The 24684-nt window shown below is 43.9% G+C and overlaps 1 long non-coding RNA gene across 1 annotated transcript; it reads right to left on the reverse strand.

The window, feature by feature from the left end:
• Positions 1-2721: 2721 nt before the first annotated feature.
• On the reverse strand, positions 2722-3155 carry LOC120658006. The gene is made up of 2 exons (XR_005668475.1): positions 3040-3155; positions 2722-2938 (listed from the first exon to the last, which is right to left on the reverse strand). It is a non-coding gene; the product is annotated as an uncharacterized LOC120658006 (long non-coding RNA).
• Positions 3156-24684: the final 21529 nt, after the last annotated feature.

Consider the following 24684-nt stretch of genomic DNA (forward strand, 5'->3'; position numbering starts at 1 on the left):
AGTGATTACTTAGGAGAGCCGGTTTCTATTGGCCAACTATGATGGCGGATTGTTTTAGATATTATAAAGGGTGTGAAGAATGTCAGCGATTTGATAATGTTCAGTTAGTGCCGGCTGTGTTATTACATCCTCTTATCAAGCCATGGCTGTTCAGAGGTTGGGTGTTGGATTTCATTGGTCAGATTAATCCCCCTTCTTCAAAGGGACACCGTTTCGTATTGGTTGCTACGGATTATTTTACTAAGTGGACCGAAGCAGTTCCTTTGAAGAATATGACACATCGGGAGGTAATTGAGTTTATTACAGAACATATTATCCATAGATTCGATATTCCTCAAACTTTGACAACGGATCAAGATTCACCTTTTATTTCAAAAGAGGTACGTGATTTTGCCGAATTGTTTAAGATTAAGATACTCAATTCATCTCCATATTATGCTCAGGCCAATGCTCAGGCCGAGTCTAGTAATAAAATCTTGATAAAGCTTATCAAGAAGAAGATAGAGGAGAATCCCAGGAGGTGGCATGAGGTTCTATCTGAGGCATTGTTGGCTCATCGTATATCTAGACATGGTGCTACTAAAGTTACTCCTTTTGAGCTTGTGTATGGTCCAGAGGCCATTTTGCCGGTTGAGGTGAATCTGGACGCTTATAGATTGGCTAAACAAAATGACATTTCTACTGTTGATTACTATGACTTGATGATGGACAATATTGATGAAGTAAGCGACAAGCGGATGCAAGCTTTGAAGGAAATTGAGAAGGACAAGCTTCGGGTGGCTAGAGCTTACAACAAAAAGGTAAAAGCAAAATCTTTACAGGTTGGTGAGCTGGTTTGGAAGACAATATTGCTTCTTGGGACAAAGAGCAACGAGTTCGGTAAGTGGTCGCCAAGTTGGGAAGGACCGTACAAGATTGTAAAGGTTATCTTCGCGAATCCTTATATGGTGGAAACGGTGCAAAGAGAACGTCTTCCACGGGCACTTAATGGAAGATACTTGAAGAAATACTTCCCCAGCGTATGGCAAGACGCTTGAAGACGAAGACGGCCGGTATAGAATATCGTCCTTAGCATTATTTTTTTAGCCTCGTACTTTCTTTGCAAATCTATGTAACTAGGCTAGTTTCTGGTACTTGCTTTTTTGCTTGCAAAACTCACCAAAAAGCGGGGGGAATATGTTGGAGGCCAAAATTGGCAAACACCGAGGCCGACTGGTCAGACCGGTCTGGGCCTGTGCAGTCCGAGTAGGGTTATGGTTTATATTATGGAATCCGTTTGTAACTCAATTTGGAAGGGGTACGTCTTCCCCGGCCTATAAATATAAAGGCCACGGCCGATTGAGGTCCTTCTACCCAATCGAATTAATCAATTTACACTTTTCCTATTTTTCTCCAAACCCTAACTTTTCCAACCTCGTGCTGTTCTTTGCTCATCTCTTCGGTGTTCAAGGGCGTCTTGGGTGGCCTGCCGACCTCAAGACAACCCTAGATCTTCGAGCTCCGACGGGGTCCCTCCCGAGCTTGAGGTTCTAGGTCTTCGTGAAGCTTTCTGCGCCCAACCGGTCTGACCGGTCGCCGGCGAGCTTCGTCCAGTTGCGATCGTTGCTATCCTGGGCGTTCTAGCGTTTGTGTGTTGGCCAAATCTGCGTCAACAGTTATATATCAAGAGGTAGTTTGATATCCAAGGCATATCTCGCAACCTGTCAGTATAGCCAGGCGCAACACTATTGTGTTCACTTGGATGCGGAACATCTGATACATGCCAATACGACCTAATTCTGACACTTCTGCTAAGTAGCGCAATTGTTAAATTCACTCTCCAGGGAGCACACGCTGATTATCTTTGATGGTAAGGAGCAGAACGGACAATCGCTGGAGATCCTCTAGCTGGCCACTCAATGGTATCCCGAGACCTCCCAATCCCTTGCATCTGCTCACTATTCGCTGGCTAAACAGACTAATTCAGTTCAGCAGGCGCAGCTCCAGGGATGATCGCCTTTTGCAGAACGTGATGTATAGGGATGAGTCTACATCCTACACATACACTGATCATGTTATATGTATGATGCGGACTGTGTACAGGTACAATAATCCTCATGTCATTCGATGACACAATGTTGAATGTGGCAATCAATAGTGTTGCACAGGTAGTGTACCAGTAAATTGGGGAAGTTAAATGGGTAACCCCACCTGCCTGCTTTAATGTCAAAAGTGGATAGTTTCAGCCTAATTGTAGTACTTTGGGTTCATTCATCACGGATAAAATTCTAGTTACAAACCCAGTACTGTAAAGAACACACAGAAGAAACTAATAAACATCACATTCAAGTCCTTCCGAGGATGCCTCTGCTATTCTATACGTGCAAGAAGGCTTCACTGTTGATTTGAGTTAACACATATGGTTAGGAATTTGCAGGCCTTGAACCCATTTTTTAAGAGTTAGCCCTTGAACTGTTCACTACAAACATAAATAACGATAAAACATAGGTAATCACTACTAGGATAGCGATCACTCCTGACGGCCAAAAACCGTTAGGAAACAGCTGAAAACCGTCAGGAACTTCCTGACAGGAGTCCATGGTAGTCACTCTTTCCTGTCAGTTAGCCGACAGGAACCATTTTCTGACGGCAGCTCCTTACGGTCGGCCTGCTGATGCATCCTAATTGAATTCCTGACGGTTTTACATTAAAAAACCATCAGGAAACCACATAACAAAGATAAAAAAATATAATTTGTCCATGCACATTATCATTTGTAATCACAATTTGACAACTCCATCAAATCCAATTGTAGTCCCATATACATGTCCACTAAAATTATTCATAAATAAAGATTACAAGGCATTCATCAATTTATATATGGCATAGAATAAACAAATGACAACTGCACTAAATATACACTGAGAACGAATGTGACTTGTTGTCATGCGAGCATGTCCTGTAGGTAATGACGAGTCAAGAAGTTAGCTCACATCTTCATTAACGAGTTTACATCAGCATGCTGCAACTGTAAGCATTCTCATGTGACACAAAACTTACAGTGGTGAAGTGCTATGTGGCGTGATGGATCCGCCGAATCCACCAAACAGTCCAGCGTCTGAGTGCAAGGCCACCTGGTAGAAAATCACAGACGCTATCAGCACCCAAGTACCCAGCACATTGAGTACTGTTCTTAGTAATTGCACCAGGTAATTTTTGAAATATGGGTGTGTTCGAATATGCGATAGAGGCGCCAACAAGAGAATGAGCAAGCAATCACCCATACTAAGTGATCCCTCCATTTTTAAATATATGGTGTTTATAACAAGCTAATTATAGCTAAGTCCCAAATATTTAAAACCAGATAGTGATTCTGGGTCTTTTGTCAAGTATATGAAAACACAGAAGAATAAGTTCAAGAAGGTAGAAACTAGGAAGGCACTCAGTATTTTTTGCTTCGTTTGTTGTTGTTATGACATGACAGAAGAAATCACGATAAGAAAGCAGCATCTCAGATTGTCATATATAGTTTTTTTTCATTTTTGGCACAATTAGTGGTTGCTCATCATGATAAAAATGAAGATAGCTCCATTCTTCACTGCAGCAAATTTTGTTTCACAGATTGAAATAAATTGAAAGGGACACAAGAAAAGTTTCAGTCGAAGCAATTTGTAGTTCAGTAACCACATAGTATATCATAAACAAAATTTCATGTTTTATTTCACCACCAGAAATGAAAATTTTCATGTGTACCCCGAAGTTTTTTTGAGCGGCTGAAACACGCACTGTGAAATTGCCCCTTCCATCTGGTCCCAAAATTTTCATCCATTTTTTTATCCAGGTACTCTGTTCACATTACGAACCCAAATAGAAGCCACGGAACAAGAATGACTATATACAAGCAACAATTTATAGTCAAATAATAAACTCGTGCATGTAGCTACCGGCATTTTTTTCCATGGATTTGTATTGTGCTCTTGTTGAGTTTTGCTGGACAGTTTATTTAGTGAGACAAGGACTAGACTATTTGAATGTCATGCTGTGAACAGTAACTACAATATCTTACAAGGAAGAGGACGAAATATACACGCTCACACCTAAAGCGTGGAGAACATCTTCTATCCGTTCTACAGGTTTAGATGCATGAACGAATGATACCGACTACCACTAGCTTTCGCACCACAGGGATGTCAGTTGTCAGGCACAGGAAGTTTGATATCCCACGCACTCATCCATATCGAGCAAACTGTCAGTAGCCACACACTCATCCATTACTTGAATGCTGAACATCTGCTACAGGACAATACGACCCTGCTGCTAATAAGGTGCGCGTTTGCTAAACTCTCCCTCCAGGGAGCACACCTTGGTTCTATGTGATGCAAAGCAGCAGAACGGACAATCACATTGGAGATCCTCTGGCTGGCCACTCAATTGTCACACCCCAGAAAAAAAAAGGGGGGGAAAGAAAATGAAAATCCCCGCCGGGCCCACCTGTCAGCCGCCTCCTCTCTCCCTCTCTCTGTTTCCAGCGCGCCGCCCGCACGCGTCGCCCGCCGGCGTCCATCCTCGGCTTCCGCGCCACGTGCCGGCCATCGTCGTGAGCCGTGCCGCCCTTTCACTCTCTCCTCACCCTTCTCCTTATCCGCCCCCGGCCCGTTCCCGTTCCCCGCCTCAAACCCTAGCCCCCCCCCTCCATTGCCGCGCCGCCCCTGGTCTGCTCCGCCCTGCCTCGCCGCACCGGCTTGCGCACGCCGCGCCGCGCGACGTCGTGGCCGCGCCCACGCCGCGGTCAAGGCCGCAGCCTACCTTGACCCGGCCTGGGGTGGGTCGCTGGCCCGTGGGACCCACCTGTCGGCCTCTGGCTGACGGGTGTGGCCTGATCCGGGTGTACCTAGCGAATTAGCTAGGGTTCCTTTAGGTTTTATTTTCCTGCAAGCTTGCAAAATCCATAGAAAATCATGTATAGCTCCAAAAATTATGAAACTTATTTTGTTGGATTCCTCTAGCTGAGATCTACTTAGGAAAAATATTATTTTGCATGTTACTTTGCTGTATATTGATCTATAGTTTTATCTTGCAAAAGTGAGTTTATTACTTAGTTATTTGTGTGCTGCTTGAAAAATGTCAAACCAAATTTTGTTAGACTCCTTGTGAGGTGTAGTTTTCAGTGGTGCATCTTACTCTTGTGTTTCCTTGCTGTTGGTTAGGGTTTCATTTCGATTTCGTGCTTGCTGTCCAAAAGGTGGTTTAGTATAGAACTTTTTGCTGGAAAGTGATAAAATAGCAAAACCAGTTTTGTTAGCTTTGTGTTGCTGCTTAGTTTCCAAGATAATTTTCTTGGATTTGTTTAGTTTAGTTTGCATTCCTTTTCTGTTTTATTTTGCTTAGAGTAGCTGAAAACGGTTTTATTTATGGTTAATTCTAGGAAAATGTTTTTGCTGCAAAACCAATTTTCTTGAGTTCTTTGCTTTGTTCTCTACATGCTCAAATTGTTTCGTGATTTATGCATGTTGTTAAGATCATTTCTTAATTCTTGCATCGCATTCATGCATTTTAGTGACCGGATCGTCGGAGAACGAACCCGTGGAACCCGCCGAGTCCGTGGAGCCCGAACCCGGAGTCCCGTTCGTGGTCGAGTATGAAGTTAACCCAGGCAAGCAGCTAAGCATGATTCCTTGCTCCTACTTAAGCTGAGTTAGTTATATCACCGGGTAATGTTGGGTTATTTATAGTATGTATGTATTGCATTCTTATACCTAATTTCCTGCATTATCTTCCTTGAATTGTTAACCATGTCCTTGTCACTAGTTAGTCAGTAATAACATAATCTGACTAGATGCTTAGCCCGGCTTAGAGTACTTCTTTTGCTCACTAGACAGGAATAGTCTGGAAGATCACACTTACTGGTTACCCTTGATCGCACTGGTTTGGTTTAGTGGTATGAGTTTGGTAGTATCGAGATTCGAGCGGAATAGTAGGGCCTCGAGAATGAAGTCACATGGGCATAGTCCGCTTGGATCGATTAAGGACCGAGTTGATGCCATCGGCCTTGAGCACCTTTCCGTGCTACCACATATCCAATATAATGGAACGGATGAGCCAATTACCTTCTTTGACTTGATCATTGATGTGCAGTCCTAGCTACGTGGCTACAGGCTATGCAGAGAGGCTTAGTGTGTCCCCAGGTGGACTTATGTGTAGGAAAGTTTAGAGATGTCCCTGGTGGAACTAAGTCTCTACTCGTAAGCTAGGTGTGAGGTTCAATGATCGAGCCTTGTTGGGAACGGTTGACGTGAGTACCCCCTTGCCCGGCGTGATCGGTTGGGTGAGTCGCATGGTCCTCGTGTCGTGTGGGTAAAGTAGTACACCCTTGCAAGGATTTAATCAATTCGAATTGCCGCGCTCTCGGATATGAGCAAGCTCTTGGTTCGTCGAATTCTTCATAGAGAGTTTCGGTTTTGTTGGCTTTGGTTTCATGTCATGTTGAGGATCTGTCAAGTATATTGTGTTACTCTCTTAATCAACTAAAATTGTTTGGGTTTGGGCAAGATTAATTAAGTTTGCTAGGTGATAGTCTAGGCAGCTTATGCTTATGCAATAAGTACTTAAACTTAAAGCTTTTCCTTGAGCCTTTGCATGATCCTTGTTTATTTAATCGCGTAAGTCTTGCGGAGTACCTTTTGTACTCAGGGTGCTTTCTAAACCTAGTTGCAGGTGAGCCAGAAGTGGTGTTCGGCCATTTCTACCCCGCTGATCCTAATGCGGGGGAAGAGTAGGCTGTTGCTGCTGTGGTGATGTCCTTGAGCAAGGCATCATCATCTTAAGTAAGTTTTATCGTAGCTGAGCTTCGGGAGAGCATGTACTTTCAATAAGCTCTAAATCTCTGTTTAATATGACTCGCGTGAGCCCAAGGCTTGTAAAGTGAAGCGTGAAACCCACCTATATTGAACTTGTAATATTAAGTCTCGAACTCTGGTTTTATATAACTGCTCTTTGTGGATTGTTGGCTATGTATTCGATTGTATACGGTATGTGCATATGCTGATTCTGGGCGTATGTTGGAGCACATACCGGGACTACCGGATTTGGTATTATTTTGAATAAATGTCGTGTCGGTTATTCGTGTCTCTAGATGTGGGATAATACGTGGCACGCTCTACGGCAAGCACGTGTTAACTCTCATCTGGGTGATAATGACCGGCGGTTCGTTTAAAATAGTATCAAATTGGGCGGTTCTCACAACGGGTATCAGAGCTGAGTTTCCATGAAGTGAACCTAAAATTTGCTTAGTGGGTTGAGAGTCAAATAAAATTTGATCACTTGCACTAATGTTTACTTTTGCTAAAACTTTGAATTTAAGGCTGGTTGCTACCTTTCTTCCTTGGTCTTAGAGCTATTTCTTCCTTAATGCTTCACTTGTTTAATTAAGATATGCTTAACCTCTCTTGTCTGCATGAGTAGCGGTAGCGTAGGAAAACCCTTTCACCTGCTGGAAACCTTTTGAGCCTTTTTACCGGAGTTGAGAAGGTGGGAATCACCCATTGTCCTGAGCGCTAGTAGGTGGGTTGTAGCGCTGTTGGACAATGCGGTTGTTGCGGATCGTAAGTGAGTGTTAGAACGTTAAGGCGTGCTCATGCTGTGAGGAGACGTCATGTTGCATTCATACCTCTCATGCATGCATATTTTCTTGTGGTTTTCAAACCTGCATCTAACTAATCTAGTGTGTCGTGGTCTAGTTTTCGCTGATCTCGTTCTTGCTAATCTTAGTGGACCAAATCTGCTCTATCTCTTAGAGTTGCTATTCCGGTGTTGATCATGTGTTAGATTTTTATCTACACATTGTCTTTCCACCCTGCCTTTGTGTATCATCCTCTATCTTTCATTCCTGACCGCTAACCGTTTTGTTTATTAGCAGGATGGTGTTGCGTTCGGGAAATGAAAGGGATGGTGCCAGTGGTTCGGGTGGTAATAACCACCGCAACAACGAGGATCCCCTTCCTAATCCTCCAGTTCACCCAAACCTCGCGGACGTCCTGGCCCGACAAACTGAACTCATGGCACACCTAGTCAATCAGTTGGGCAATTCCGGCAATAATGGTCCAAGAGCTGAGCCTCAAGTGAACAGGTTCGGAGATTTCTTCCGCACCAACCCGCCTATCTTCCGTGGCTCCAAAGATCCTCTGGATGCCGATTTCTGGCTCAATGTGATTGAAGAGAAGCTTGATCTTATTGAGTGTGAGCCCCATGAGAAGGTTCTCTTTGCTGCTCATCAACTTCATGATGCCCCTGGGGCTTGGTGGCGGAACTTCAAGGCATCTCACCCTGCCAACTACCGCTTCACATGGGAGGAGTTCCGCACAGCTTTTCGCTCCTTCCATATTCCCAAGGGTATCATGGACATCAAGAAGAAGGAGTTTCTGAATCTTACTCAAGGAGGTCGTGATGTGATGGCCTATGTCAATGCCTTCAACACTCTCTCCCAATATGCACCTGAAGAAGTGGCCACCGATGCTAAGAAGCAAGAACGCCTGTACGATGGGCTCTCTGCAGAGTTGCAAGACAAGCTCTCTACTACCAAGTTTGAAGACTTCAATGACTTGGTGAATATTGCCATTAGAGCCGAGCACAAGATGAAGAATCTGGAAGCAAAGAACAAGCGTCCTGCTCCTACCTCAGCAGGCGGTAGCTCCTCGCGTCCATGTCTGGGGCCTTCTCCTTTTCCACCTCGGGCGCCGGGTGCTCAAGCTCCACGTCCTATGTGGATTGTGCGTCACCCTCAACCTCCTCAAGGACAAGCTCCTAGGCCGGTCAGTGCTTATTGGAACAACCCAGGTGTGACCGCAAAGGGTCCGTGCTTCAATTGTGGTGGCTTAGGCCACATCTCTAGGGACTGCCCCTCTCCGAGGCGTGGTGGTGCCTTCAATGCACCTAGGCCCAATACTCCTCTGCCTCAAGCACAACGTCAAGAAGCTAAGCCACAACAAGCTCCTAAACGTGGCCGTCTTAACTACACCACCGCTGAAGAAATTCCGGAGAATGCTGAAGTACTCATGGGTACGCTCCTAACCAATTCCCACCCTGCTATGGTTCTTTTTGATTCTGGAGCAACTTTTTCTTTCATCAGCAAGAAATTTATGCTGCATAACAAGCTTGAGATGCAAAACCTACAAGTGCCATACCATATAGAATCACCGGGTGGGGAAATCATTGCCAAACACTTTGCTAGTGAGGTTCCAATTCTCATTGGGGGAGTTACCTTTCGAGCCAATTTTCTCATTCTAGACAAGCTAGAGTTAGATGTGATTCTTGGGATGAATTGGTTGAGTAAGCATGACGGAATTATCAAATGTGGGCCCCGTACCATTGATCTTTTGCACCCTTCTGGGAGTAGAGTTGTGTTGTCTCTTGCCAAGGTGGAACCTTGTGTATGTGCCTTGGCGAGTACCAAACCCACGGCGTTGGAAGATATTCCCGTGGTTTGTGAGTATCCGGATGTCTTTCCAGAAGAATTACCGGGTATGCCTCCTGATCGTGAGGTGGAGTTCGTCATAGAGCTCAAGCCCGGAACTGCTCCTATCTCTAGACAGCCTTACCGAATGCCTCCCAATGAGTTGAAAGAATTGAAGAAACAACTCAAGACTTTATTGGACAAGGGTTTTATTCGTCCGAGCTCCTCTCCTTGGGGATGCCCGGCTCTTTTTGTGAAGAAGAAAGATGATAGTTTGCGGATGTGTGTTGATTATCGTCCGTTAAACGAAGTCACTGTCAAGAACAAATATCCTCTTCCACGGATTGATATCTTGTTTGATCAACTCTTTGGAGCTCGTTATTTTTCTAAGATTGATTTAAGGTTGGGTTATCATCAAATCAAAATTCGAATTGAAGACATTCCGAAAACGGCTTTCTCTACTAGATATGGTCTCTATGAATTCACTGTCATGTCTTTCGGCCTCACCAATGCACCGGCTTATTTCATGTATCTGATGAATAGCATCTTCATGGAGGAACTTGATGTCTTTGTGATCATCTTCATCGATGATATTCTCATTTATTCCAAGACCAAAGAAGATCATGCTCGTCATATTCATATTGTCCTCCAAAAGCTTAGGGAGCATCGTCTTTATGCCAAACTTAGCAAATGTGAGTTTTGGCTTGAAGAAGTATCTTTTCTTGGTCATGTCCTCTCCAAGGATGGTATTGCTGTAGATCCTAGTAAGGTGCAAGATGTTCTGGATTGGAAGCAACCACAGAATGTCCATGAGGTTCGGAGTTTTCTCGGACTTGCGGGATATTACCGCCGGTTCATAGAGAACTTTTCAAAAATTGCGAAGCCTATGACCGAGTTACTGAAGAATGGGGTCAAGTTTGAGTGGTCCCCAGCCTGTGAAGAAGCCTTTCAAACCTTTAAGGATCGCCTCACTACTGCTCCAGTTCTTGCTCAGCCAGATATTTCCAAGAGTTTCGATGTTTATTGCGATGCTTCTCGCATCGGTCTTGGTTGTGTTCTTATGCAAGAAGGCCGAGTAGTGGCCTATGCTTCTCGTCAACTCAAACGGCATGAAGAAAATTATCCTACCCACGATTTAGAGCTTGCGGCTGTTGTCCATGCTCTAAAGATATGGCGTCATTATCTGCTCGGTAATCATTGCAACATCTATACTGATCACAAGAGCCTCAAGTATATTTTTACTCAATCTGATCTCAATATGAGGCAACGTCGATGGCTTGAGTTAATCAAGGATTATGACATTGAAGTACACTATCATCCTGGTAAGGCGAATGTCGTCGCCGATGCACTAAGCCGAAAGGCTCAATGCAACTGCTTGACCATAGCTCCTCCTGTGCATACTCTTTGTGATGATCTTCGGAAACTCGGAATTTCTATAGTCAAAGAAGGCTATCTTGCTACTCTTACAGTCAGATCTGATCTTTATGATCAAATTAAGGAATTCCAAAAGAAGAATAAGGGTATGGCTCGAATTCGGGAGTTAATCAATGAGGGCAAAGCTCGGTGTTTCTCTACGGATGATCAAGGAGTTCTATTCTTTGGGAAGCGAATTGTGGTGCCAAAGGATCATAAGCTCAGGCGAATTATCCTTGATGAAGCCCACAGTTCTCAATTTTCCATTCACCCAGGTAGTACAAAAATGTATCAAGATCTCAAGCAAAGATTTTGGTGGACTCGCATGAAGCGAGAAATTGCTCGGTACGTCTCTGAGTGCGATGTTTGCCAAAGGGTTAAAGCCGAACATCTTAAACCAGCTGGTACTCTTCAGCCCTTGCCTATCCCATCATGGAAGTGGGAAGAAATTGGAATGGATTTCATCACTGGATTACCCAAGTCTTCTCAAGGGTATGATTCTATATGGGTAATTGTGGATCGATTGACGAAGTCGGCTCATTTTCTTCTAGTGAAGACTACTTATCTTGTCAAGCAATATGCGGAGTTGTACCTTACCCGCATCATTTGTCTTCATGGTGTTCCTAAGAAAATTGTCTCTGATCGTGGTCCTCAGTTTGTTGCTCACTTTTGGAGAAGTCTGCATGAAGCTATGGGAACCGATCTCACTTATAGTACTGCTTATCATCCTCAAACCGACGGTCAAGCCGAGAGAGTCAATCAAGTCTTAGAAGACATGCTGCGAGCCTGTGCTCTAATCTATGAGAAGAAATGGGTTACTTGCTTGCCGTTCGCAGAATTCTCTTATAATAATAGTTATCAAGCAAGTATCAAAATGTCACCGTTTGAAGCTCTCTATGGAAGACGGTGCAGAACTCCGATCAACTGGTCCGAATCGGGAGAAAGGCCTTTCTATGGTCCAGACTTGGTAAAAGATGCTGAGGATCAAGTCAGAATTATCCGTGAGAATCTTCGCATTGCTCAATCTCGTCAGAAAACTTATGCTGATCGTCGTCGCCGAGAACTCCATCTCAAGATTGGTGATTATGTCTATCTCAAGGTTTCTCCATTTAAGGGCACTCGCCGTTTCCAAGTCAGAGGAAAATTAGCGCCACGCTATGTCGGACCTTTTCGAATCATCAAGAAAGTTGGAGCAGTGGCTTATCAATTGGAACTTCCTCAATCACTCTCCGCAGTGCACAATGTCTTTCATATCTCTCAGTTGAAGCAGTGCCATCGTGTTCCAGCTGACGCCGTCGACCTTGAGTCACTTGATCTTCAACCAGGTCTTACCTACGAAGAACACCCAATTGCCATTCTTGATCGAGATGAAAGAAAGGTGAAGCGTAGCATGGTGAAGTTTGTAAAGGTTCAATGGAGCAATCATTCCGAAGATGAAGCCACTTGGGAGCGTGAGGATCGGTTACGTCAAGAATATCCGGAATTCTTTTCTGATGAGTAAGTTTTCTCTCAATCACCCCCACCTTCTTGATGAAGTTCATAGTTCTAGATGTTATATATGTGTACACAGTCACCATCAAAAAAAAAACCCTAGGAATGTCTCACACCACATCATCCTTGCCTTGGTGCATCATCTCTTAGATGTTTACCTTGTCTAGGTGAATATGGCCTCAACCTAGTCCGAGTTTTATCCTTTCCCTTTTGTCTACCTAAATCTCGGGACGAGATTTTCTTAAGGGGGGGAGATTGTCACACCCCAGAAAAAAAAGGGGGGGAAAGAAAATGAAAATCCCCGCCGGGCCCACCTGTCAGCCGCCTCCTCTCTCCCTCTCTCTGTTTCCAGCGCGCCGCCCGCACGCGTCGCCCGCCGGCGTCCATCCTCGGCTTCCGCGCCACGTGCCGGCCATCGTCGTGAGCCGTGCCGCCCTTTCACTCTCTCCTCACCCTTCTCCTTATCCGCCCCCGGCCCGTTCCCGTTCCCCGCCTCAAACCCTAGCCCCCCCTCCATTGCCGCGCCGCCCCTGGTCTGCTCCGCCCTGCCTCGCCGCACCGGCTTGCGCACGCCGCGCCGCGCGACGTCGTGGCCGCGCCCACGCCGCGGTCAAGGCCGCAGCCTACCTTGACCCGGCCTGGGGTGGGTCGCTGGCCCGTGGGACCCACCTGTCGGCCTCTGGCTGACGGGTGTGGCCTGATCCGGGTGTACCTAGCGAATTAGCTAGGGTTCCTTTAGGTTTTATTTTCTTGCAAGCTTGCAAAATCCATAGAAAATCATGTATAGCTCCAAAAATTATGAAACTTATTTTGTTGGATTCCTCTAGCTGAGATCTACTTAGGAAAAATATTATTTTGCATGTTACTTTGCTGTATATTGATCTATAGTTTTATCTTGCAAAAGTGAGTTTATTACTTAGTTATTTGTGTGCTGCTTGAAAAATGTCAAACCAAATTTTGTTAGACTCCTTGTGAGGTGTAGTTTTCAGTGGTGCATCTTACTCTTGTGTTTCCTTGCTGTTGGTTAGGGTTTCATTTCGATTTCGTGCTTGCTGTCCAAAAGGTGGTTTAGTATAGAACTTTTTGCTGGAAAGTGATAAAATAGCAAAACCAGTTTTGTTAGCTTTGTGTTGCTGCTTAGTTTCCAAGATAATTTTCTTGGATTTGTTTAGTTTAGTTTGCATTCCTTTTCTGTTTTATTTTGCTTAGAGTAGCTGAAAACGGTTTTATTTATGGTTAATTCTAGGAAAATGTTTTTGCTGCAAAACCAATTTTCTTGAGTTCTTTGCTTTGTTCTCTACATGCTCAAATTGTTTCGTGATTTATGCATGTTGTTAAGATCATTTCTTAATTCTTGCATCGCATTCATGCATTTTAGTGACCGGATCGTCGGAGAACGAACCCGTGGAACCCGCCGAGTCCGTGGAGCCCGAACCCGGAGTCCCGTTCGTGGTCGAGTATGAAGTTAACCCAGGCAAGCAGCTAAGCATGATTCCTTGCTCCTACTTAAGCTGAGTTAGTTATATCACCGGGTAATGTTGGGTTATTTATAGTATGTATGTATTGCATTCTTATACCTAATTTCCTGCATTATCTTCCTTGAATTGTTAACCATGTCCTTGTCACTAGTTAGTCAGTAATAACATAATCTGACTAGATGCTTAGCCCGGCTTAGAGTACTTCTTTTGCTCACTAGACAGGAATAGTCTGGAAGATCACACTTACTGGTTACCCTTGATCGCACTGGTTTGGTTTAGTGGTATGAGTTTGGTAGTATCGAGATTCGAGCGGAATAGTAGGGCCTCGAGAATGAAGTCACATGGGCATAGTCCGCTTGGATCGATTAAGGACCGAGTTGATGCCATCGGCCTTGAGCACCTTTCCGTGCTACCACATATCCAATATAATGGAACGGATGAGCCAATTACCTTCTTTGACTTGATCATTGATGTGCAGTCCTAGCTACGTGGCTACAGGCTATGCAGAGAGGCTTAGTGTGTCCCCAGGTGGACTTATGTGTAGGAAAGTTTAGAGATGTCCCTGGTGGAACTAAGTCTCTACTCGTAAGCTAGGTGTGAGGTTCAATGATCGAGCCTTGTTGGGAACGGTTGACGTGAGTACCCCCTTGCCCGGCGTGATCGGTTGGGTGAGTCGCATGGTCCTCGTGTCGTGTGGGTAAAGTAGTACACCCTTGCAAGGATTTAATCAATTCGAATTGCCGCGCTCTCGGATATGAGCAAGCTCTTGGTTCGTCGAATTCTTCATAGAGAGTTTCGGTTTTGTTGGCTTTGGTTTCATGTCATGTTGAGGATCTGTCAAGTATATTGTGTTACTCTCTTAATCAACTAAAATTGTTTGGGTTTGGGCAAGATTAATTAAGTTTGCTAGGTGATAGTCTAGGCAGCTTATGCTTATGCAATAAGTACTTAAACTTAAAGCTTTTCCTTGAGCCTTTGCATGATCCTTGTTTATTTAATCGCGTAAGTCTTGCGGAGTACCTTTTGTACTCAGGGTGCTTTCTAAACCTAGTTGCAGGTGAGCCAGAAGTGGTGTTCGGCCATTTCTACCCCGCTGATCCTAATGCGGGGGAAGAGTAGGCTGTTGCTGCTGTGGTGATGTCCTTGAGCAAGGCATCATCATCTTAAGTAAGTTTTATCGTAGCTGAGCTTCGGGAGAGCATGTACTTTCAATAAGCTCTAAATCTCTGTTTAATATGACTCGCGTGAGCCCAAGGCTTGTAAAGTGAAGCGTGAAACCCACCTATATTGAACTTGTAATATTAAGTCTCGAACTCTGGTTTTATATAACTGCTCTTTGTGGATTGTTGGCTATGTATTCGATTGTATACGGTATGTGCATATGCTGATTCTGGGCGTATGTTGGAGCACATACCGGGACTACCGGATTTGGTATTATTTTGAATAAATGTCGTGTCGGTTATTCGTGTCTCTAGATGTGGGATAACACGTGGCACGCTCTACGGCAAGCACGTGTTAACTCTCATCTGGGTGATAATGACCGGCGGTTCGTTTAAAATAGTATCAAATTGGGCGGTTCTCACATCAATGATATCCTGAGATCCTTTATCTTTCTGAGAACGCGCTCAGGCGTGTACTGGAGGTTGCCGAGATCTTTTATCGCATCTGCAAGTCATAAGGAATGGTCTCTCACAAGATTGGCCTCCATGCTTGACAACCATAGTTAACCAATTGGTGTTTTTAGGATCATAAATCGTCAGATATCTCTTCCTGATGCAGCTCATTCATGAACAACGTATCTGTGATATTGTGTTACACATTATCAACCTACGGGGAAATATCAGAGAAGAACAAGTATGTCTGACATGAATGTATCGGCAAGGAATATGATACAACAAGTGGATGTAAGGAGCAACTATGGGGCTTAGAGTACATACAGCGTAAATATATTGGAGTAGGCCACAAGTAGGAGCTCTATCCGTGAGAAGGAAAGAGGACGAGGCATATTGATGGTGATGGATGCTTATCAGATGGAAGCCGAGCCTAAGTTTAAGTACTTTGACTACACGCTGCAAAAACATCACTTTCACTACTTCAGGCCTTCAGGGAATAGCTGTAAACATGTCTTGTGACACAAATGGGATACCCTAGTCATCATTCCTCAATCATTGTCATGTGAATCAAAATCACTGAGTTATTAGATACACATAATTTATGGAGATATAGATGGTGCAATGGCGGACCCATGATTTTTCTAGAGCCTGGACGAACATAGAATTTTAAAGAAAAAAGATATACCATGATAATTGTCACCATGACACTAGAATTGATTGAGCATTTGCAGACATGCAACGGTGCTTGCCTAGCGCTTTGGTAGGTCATGCTCGTGGTTTAGAGCTTTGTTGCTATGACTACGTGACTGATGCCGGCAGCAAAGGGCTGTGCCGGCTTCAAGTGTGCGTGCGCCCTCGACGCCTGTGTACATGCGGGTAGTAACAGGGTTTTCCAAAACTGTGGACATTGTGCCGCTTGAACCACTGCTTCCTCTGCAATGTCGTCCTCTGACTTTTGGGCTTGTAGCTGAAGGATGACGCCGTTGACAGATGTCTCTCGCTCTACATATTGACATACAGATTTGTGAGTTTTGTCCATTCCTGACTGTGCTTGGACTTTGTTTAGGGGGCCATGTACCATGCCAGCTCCCTAGTTCCGTCACTAGCTCCGACACTTTTCATCGCTTGACGAAGTGTCGCAAATTTCTTGTCTCTTATCTTGTGATAAGCACTCTCCATTCTTGTGATAAGAAACAACATAGGAGTACAAGAGTTCTGGTCATTGTTGTCTTCCACATGCAGCTCATTCCGATCTCCCAACTAGTGGACTCGTGCATGGCATCTAAAGCTGATGCAAATCTCTAGGTGTTGATCATGTGTGTCATTGTATAAAAAAGCTATGTATCATAAATTTCACCAACATAACAACACTACTTAGAAAACAGGCCAAAGTCCCTGGCCAAAGGTACCAGCTGCTGTTGCAGCCGGTACTGATGCGTGAGTACCGGCTGCAACAGCAGCTGGTACCTTTGGCCAGTGGCGCGCAAAGACAAGGGGTTTGGTACTGGGTTAAAAGATCACCCGGTACCAAAACCCCCGTATAGGCACCGGTTAGTGCCTCCAACCGGTGCCTAATGAGCGGACAATGGCACCGGGTTATGCCATGACCCGGTGCCGCCAGGTGTTTATCACAAAGGCACCGGTTGGTAACTTGAACCGGTGCCGATGCATAGTGTTTGGCACCGGTTGATGACCACCAACCGGTGCATTTGTGCCCCCACTATAAATACCCCGCCCCCTCCCCCTCCAAGCTGACGTGAACTCACTGTTCATGGCAGCTGAGTGAGGGGAGGGGGGCGTATTTTTTCAATTTTTTTAAAAGGTTAGTAATATTGTTTTCAATACTTTAGCAAATTAATTTTGTAGATATAGTTAGCAATTGATTTATTTTATACACATGATAAATATTTGTAGATGTATTTTGGACCCGATTTAGTTTTATGGTATTATATTATTGTTATATAAATTATTAGGCATAAGATAACTATTTATTTATATATAGTTAGGATTTGGATTATTTTATTTTTATATTAGGCATGCATAATATATCTATTTGTAGTATATAATTTTGATGACACTCCAATTTAATTTGTTTCGTAATCAATCATTGATTCATTCAATTTATTATTATTACTTCCAATGGTTTATGTTGACACTCGTTTGATGTTAATAAATGAAATGTGAACCTAGATGAGTCGGCAATGGATGTACATGACGGACCGACGTTCAATGGAGTTCATTGATGGTGTGCATGAATTCATAAAAGTTGCTAAGAACCACAAGTACGGTGGTTTCGTTCGCTGTCCATGTAAAAACTGCAAGAATGAGAAGGATTACTCATCATCAAGAACTATCCCCAGTCACTTGTTCAGTAGTGGTTTCATGTCGGACTACTATGTTTGGACCAAGCATGGAGAAAGAGGAATAATGTTGGATAATAATGAAGAAGGAGAGGACATGATTCCTGACTTTGCAGGCAATTACGGTGCCTTTTTTTATGACACTGCAATGGGTGAGCCTGAAGAAGATGCTGAAGTACACGATGTAGAAGATGATCTGGATCAGATGCTGCGCGAAGCTGAGAAAGTTTTCGAAATAGAAAAGGAATCGAGAGATCTGAAGCGTATGTTGGAGGACTACAGAACATTATTGTACCCAGATTGCAAACAAGGCCAAAAGAAGTTGGGTACCACATTGGAATTGTTGCAATGGAAGGCATCAAATGGTTTGTCTAACAAGGGATTCGAGGAGTTGCTGAAACTTATAAAAAAACTTACTCCCTGAGGGCCTTGCCGGAGACAACATACGAGGCAAAAAAAGTTGTTTGTCCTTTAGGATTAGAGTCACAGAAGATACATGCTTGTTCTAATGACTGCATCCTATATCGAGGTGAGTATGAAAAATTGGATTCATGCCCAGTATGCAACGCATGCCGGTATAAGATCCCTCGAGATGATTCAGACGACGTTGAGGGGATGCATGTCAAGAAGAGGCTGCCTGCCAAGGTGATGTGATATTTTCCTCTAATACCACGTCTGAAACATTTGTTCATGAATAAAACAAATGCTAAATTGATGCAATGGCACAAAGAAGAACGTAAGCAAGACAATATGTTGAGACACCCCGCTGATGGGTCGCAGTGGAGAAAGGTGGACAGAACATTCCCAACATTTGCAAATGATGCGCGGAATATAAGGTTCGGCTTAAGTACGAATGGCATGAATCCTTTCGGTGAGCATAGCAGTGGCCACAATACCTGGCCTGTGACACTCTGTATATACAACCTTCCTCCTTGGTTGTGTATGAAGTAGAAATTCATTATGATGCCGGTGCTTATCCCTGGTCCGAAGCAACCTGGTAACGATATAGATGTGTATCTGAAACCACTGATTAAGGATCTTCTATTGTTGTAGAAAGAGGAGGGTGTTCGTATGTGGGATGCGCACGCAGAGAAACATTTTAACCTTCGCACATTGCTTTTCGTAACTACCAATGATTGGCCAGCACTAAGCAACCTCTCCGGACATTCCAATAAGGGTTATAGGGCATGCACCCGTTGTTTAGAAGAAACCGACAGCACGTGTCGCAAGCACTGTAGGAAGATCGTGTATATGGTTCATCGTCGATTTCTTCCGATCAAGCACCAATTAAGGTGGAGGCATGCTCACTACGGTGGAAAGGCAGATCATCGTACCAAACCTAGGCACCGTTGTGGGAAAATAGTGTTTGAAATGGTCAAAGATATAAAAGTAGTATTCGGAAAAAGACCTGGTAGCAGATCAGTGCAGAGTGATGACGGACGTGCACCTATGTGGAAGACTGGAAGCGCGGCAAGATCTTCAATGTATGAAACAACGAGCCGCCTTACATCCAGAAAAAAGGGATAAAGGACGTCATTACCTAGGTCATGCGTGCTACACTCTTAGTAAGGAAGAGAAGCAAAGTATGTTTGACTGTTTGTACAGTATCAAGGTCCCATCAGGCTACTCTTCAAACATAAAGAGGCTACTGAACCAGAAAGAGAAGAAATTCACACACGTAAAGTCCCATGACTGTCACGTGTTGATGACGCAATTGATTCTAGTTGCACTTAGAGGTATTCTACCAGCTAATGTTTGCGCAATAATCATAAAGCTATGCGCATTTCTCAACACAATTTCTCAGAAGGCAATCGATCCATCGAGTCTAAGCAGGCTACAAGAGGATGTTGTCCAAAGTTTAGTTAGTCTTGAGATGATATTTTCTCCATCTTTCTTCAATATTATGACGCACCTTCTAGTTCACCTGGTCAAAGAGATTAGTATTCTCAGTATTGTTTTCCTTCGTAATATGTTCTCTTTTGAATGATACTTTGCAGTCCTAAAGAAATACGTTCGTAATCGGGCTCGTCCAGAAGAAGCATTGCGAAGGATTATGTCACATAAGAGGTCATTGAGTTTTGTGTTGACTATGTGGAAGAACTCTACCCAATTGGGATTCCAGTATCACGTCATGAGGGGCGGCTGATTGGAAAGGGCACACTTGGAAGAAAATCAGTAAATGCCACAAATCATGCCACGTTGAACAAACCACATCTCACAGTTCTGCAACAATCAGCTTTGGTGGCTCCATACATGAAGGAGCACATGCAAATTGTGCGAAACATGTACCCTTTGAAGTTTGAGACATGGATTACAAAACATCATAACGATACATTCGCCACCTAGTTGCAGAAGGAAGTCATGGCCAACGATGAAATTCACGAGCAGCTGGCTTGGCAGGCCAGGGGTCCAGCAAATTCAATCCTAATGTACCAAGGATATGAAATTAATGGTTATAAATTTTATACAAGAGCCCAAGATAATAAGAGCACCAATCAAAATAGTGGTGTTCGTATAGATGCCACTGACTAAGTGGGCAAACAAACTCATATTTTGGTTACATTGAAGAGATCTGGGAACTCGACTATGGGCCGCTGAAGATCCCTCTATTTCGATGCCAATGGGTTAAACTGACAGGAAAAGGTGTCGATATTGATGAGTACGGAATGACAACAGTAGACTTCAAAGAGCTTGGCTATCGAGATGAACCATTCGTCCTAGCTAAGGATGTCACTTAAGTTTTCTATGTGCAGGACATGTCTAGCAAACCGAAAAAGAACAAGTACACAAATAAATCAAATTTTCTAGGTGCTGGAGATGAGCCAAAGCGCCACATTGTTCTGGCAGGCAAAAAAAAATTATGGGAGTCGACGATGTCACAAATGAAGAAGAATACAACATGGTTGAAGATATAACTCCGTTCGCAGTGGAGGATGACACAAGTATTCTTTTAGCCGAAGAGGAGGCTCCCTACGCACGCCATGATCACAATAAAGGGACAATTGTAAAGCGAACCATCATTAATATTCCATTAGTTGTATGATTATGTCTTGTAATATTTTTCGTGAACATGCTATTAATGATTATGTCTGATTGTTATGGCAATTATCTGATTTATTATGCAATTATCAGATTTAGTGTGCATTTAAATGATTTATTATGCAATTATCATATTTTTATGAGGGATTCCAGGCGAGCGCCCACACGCGGTCGGCGTGGCCCGCCAGGCGGTGGGCCTTGCGTAGCTCCGTGGCCGCTGCCGCCGCGGCGCCGTCCATGGCCACGGGACGCCGGCGGTGGTGGCGCCCCCTAGGGTTTCGGGGATTGGCGGGGTGCGGCGTATGGTCACTCGAAGTAGCGGCGGGGGCGGAGAGGGTCCGGGAAGGGGAGGGAAGGCGTGGTCAAACCGTCAAAAGGTGCGAGGTGGTGGTGGGGCTGGTGGCAGCCGTCGTCGCTGTCAGCCGCGCGTGGAGGCCACATCCACAGCCAGCGATGGTGAGTTTGCCTTTTAGACTTTGATTGACTACTCGAAATACAAACATTTTTGAACAATTTGACATGAATTTTGAAAATAAGACATCAGTTGTGGAGAGGTGAAACTGCTCGAAACCTATTGTGCGGATCAGTAGTTGGGATGGGCAATTTATTTGTGTTTATAATTGAGGAGTGCTAAAATTAAATTTGTAATCTTTTGATTGGATAAGCACAGCTTAAATCCCCGGATCAGATAATTATTCCGGATGATTTTAACCATCAGTCTGAGCAGAGGATTACTGATGAATATTCGAACCAAAGTTTAAAATGGTATATATTTTATTTAAAAATATAGCCGATCGAATAGATCATATAATGATCTAACACTAGATGATTTTACATCATAATACTATATTACTTACATCTAACATTTTTTCCCGTAGCCTTTGTTAACATGGAATACCTCTGTGAAAATGATGGTTTAGTTAAGCATAACCATATGCGCACAATGCTTTCTGTTTCTTGGGGCACACATGTATCCAAGTGAAAAGAAATACAACCAAGCAAGTTACTGTTTTTTTAAAAAATCAACAAGTGAAACATACTTTAGCTGATTAAACATTTACGATGTCTCACGAAATTACGTGTAGCCGTGAAGCACGTCACAAAGAAAAACCTAAACTTTTTTTTTTATCCGGATATCCGATAGCCTTACTGGGCTGAGTCTAATAAGCAGCCCGATCGAAGAATTTGGGCTTTTACCCGGCCCGGTCCAGGCCCGCAGCATAGCAGCAGCATCACTGAGCGTGCACCACGCACGCGCTGGAAGCGGAGCCGCCTTCAAGTGGGCCCGGGCTCCCACTCGTGCGCGAGCAAACGAAAGCTAAAGGGAGACGCCACCTTTCCTCCTCCCCCTCGCCTCGAATTTTTTTATTTTTTTATTATTTTTTTCGATTTATCCAATATATATGTCGTTTTTTTTTTGCAAATATGTCACCCTGCCGCCAGTTCGTTTGGTGGTAAGGAGATACCGCCGGATGAACCGGCGGTAAGTTCCTTGGCCCACGGCCCATCAAACATACCGTTGTTTCATCCGGCGGTAGCTACCTACCGCCGGATGAACTGGCGGTAGGTGGTACCGCCGGGTTACAACGCGGCTATAGCCGGCTGTAGCCGGGCTGTAGACGCCCAGTGTCCTATCGCTGTTTGAAACGGCGGTAGGTATTCCCATATTTTTTATTATTTTATATGCTCTCACTGTAAATAATTGTTTAATTATTTTATAGGCTGTCTGAACTGTAATTATTTTCTTTACGTTTAGAGATATTTCAGAAAATAATAGAGATAGCGGAGGTAAGGGAAATATTTTAAAAAAAAATTAATACAAATTAGATTTAACTCTAACAGAATGTGAAAATATATTTTTATGAGATATTCATGAGTTTCAATTACGATTTCGATGTCCTGTCGTCTTGCATCAGATTCTTCTGCACCCCTACTATAATTAAAAATGTGGGAGGACCTACCGCCGTTCAAAACGGCGATAGACATGCATGAACTATGCCTATAGACCAAATAGCTCCATCTATAAATAGAACATCACTCCATCTCATACGAAGTCACTAACCATCCCCGCACTACCACCATATCTTTCTCTGGTTCTACCTACATTCCGTGGAATAAGATTAGAGAACATGTGCCTCAAGGAGTGCAAGTTCCAATCTACTTCTGCGATTCGTTGTGCAAGCTGATGGAGTCCAAAGTTTTGGGCGATGACTTCGGCAGGAGGTTCTTCATGTGTGAGAACTACGAGTACGATCCGCCAAAGCGCTACGACAAGGAGGTTCTTCAGTAAGTTAATTCTAACTCGGCTTGGAAATAGAGTTCACCACCTCTTTGTGATTTCATACAGTGGCTGGACACGGAGCAATCGACCGAAGCTAAGGAACACGTTGAGCACGAAGCAAGGTGGGCTGCGGAAAGGTGGCAGCGAATGCTGCAAGAGGAAAAAATAGAGGAGAAGCGCAAGAAAGATAAAGAAGAGATCCAGAAGAGGTTCGCAAATGTGGAACGTCGGCAGGCGGAGGAGCGTGAAGCTGATAGGGAGAGAAAGCGAGAGAGGGCCCGCCGTGCGAAGGAGGCGGGGCCCGAGGCTATTAGGAAGGGGAAGTATCCTCAGTGCACTCAGTAGATGACTATCATGTAATGTTCGAATTTCATATTCCCTAAGGCATGTTAGGTATAGATGGAACACGACGTTAGCGTGTTCCATGTACATGCCAGTGCAATTATTTCTGTAATTTGAATGTCTAATTAATCTGCATTGTGTACTTTCTACTACAAGTACCCATTTCATAAAACATGAGCTACAACTAGATTTTTCAGAAGCATTGCTCTACAAATAAACTTTTCAGACCAACGTGATGACAACTCCATGGGCATATATCGGCCAGTACACACAATAAAAACAAACAAAACAATCACCGTTCATACATTGAACACAAATAAAATAGTGGTCCACACAATTCAACGCACACAACACATGACATGGCATGTCAGGACCTGTTGCAAGCTATGGTAACGAGGTCCAAGACTAAACCTAACATGCCTTAGGTAATTCGAACAAACGTTATATTATTTATTCAGACGGAGCAGTACAACATCAATCATTCACGGGCAGTACCCTTATCACGTCCCGCCATGTCTGCTTTTGCACGCTCGCATTTGCGTAAATCTTCATTCACCTTCTTCAACCACTTCATATATTGCTGATCACGACAAGTGATCCACATGTCAATCCACTCATGGAAATGACACCAATGAGTATGCGTGTCATCACCAGCGTACTTTTGCAAACAAGAAACGATTCAAAATTATTAAAAAATAATAAAATCATATTTACAAATTAATCTATACCTGTGATGTTGCACCTCTTTTTTGGACTTCCTCGATATTCTTGCAACACCAATACCTCTGGCCAAAAGTCTTGTAATCATGAGATATGTTCGGAACACAACGCATTTGGCAATAGCAATCGGGTGGCTCTACACCTTTCGGCCATACCTTACAATCTGTAATACATCTATTAGGATCGTTAGGAGAGGGTCCTAAATTAGCCTCCATTTCCCGACGGAAAGCTGCCCGGGAGAATGAGGAGCTCATAGTTGTTTGTTTGGGCTAATTAAAAAAGTTGAACCTGAATTGCAAGTCTGTGCTCTCGGCAACCACAAGGTGGTTTTTTATACACGCAGGGCTGCCTGCATCGTCCAAGCACTTTGAACACAGATATTACCTCTCACAGCTCCACAGTCGTCCACGCTTCTGCACTCGCACTCTCCACAGCGCGCACTCATTGCACTTTAAACAACAACAGGACCTCTCACTGCTCCTACCTTCAGTACTCGCACGCTCCGCAGCGCTCGCTGCTA

Source organism: Panicum virgatum, chromosome 2N (assembly GCF_016808335.1).
Source record: "Panicum virgatum strain AP13 chromosome 2N, P.virgatum_v5, whole genome shotgun sequence".
Lineage (NCBI taxonomy): Eukaryota > Viridiplantae > Streptophyta > Magnoliopsida > Poales > Poaceae > Panicum > Panicum virgatum.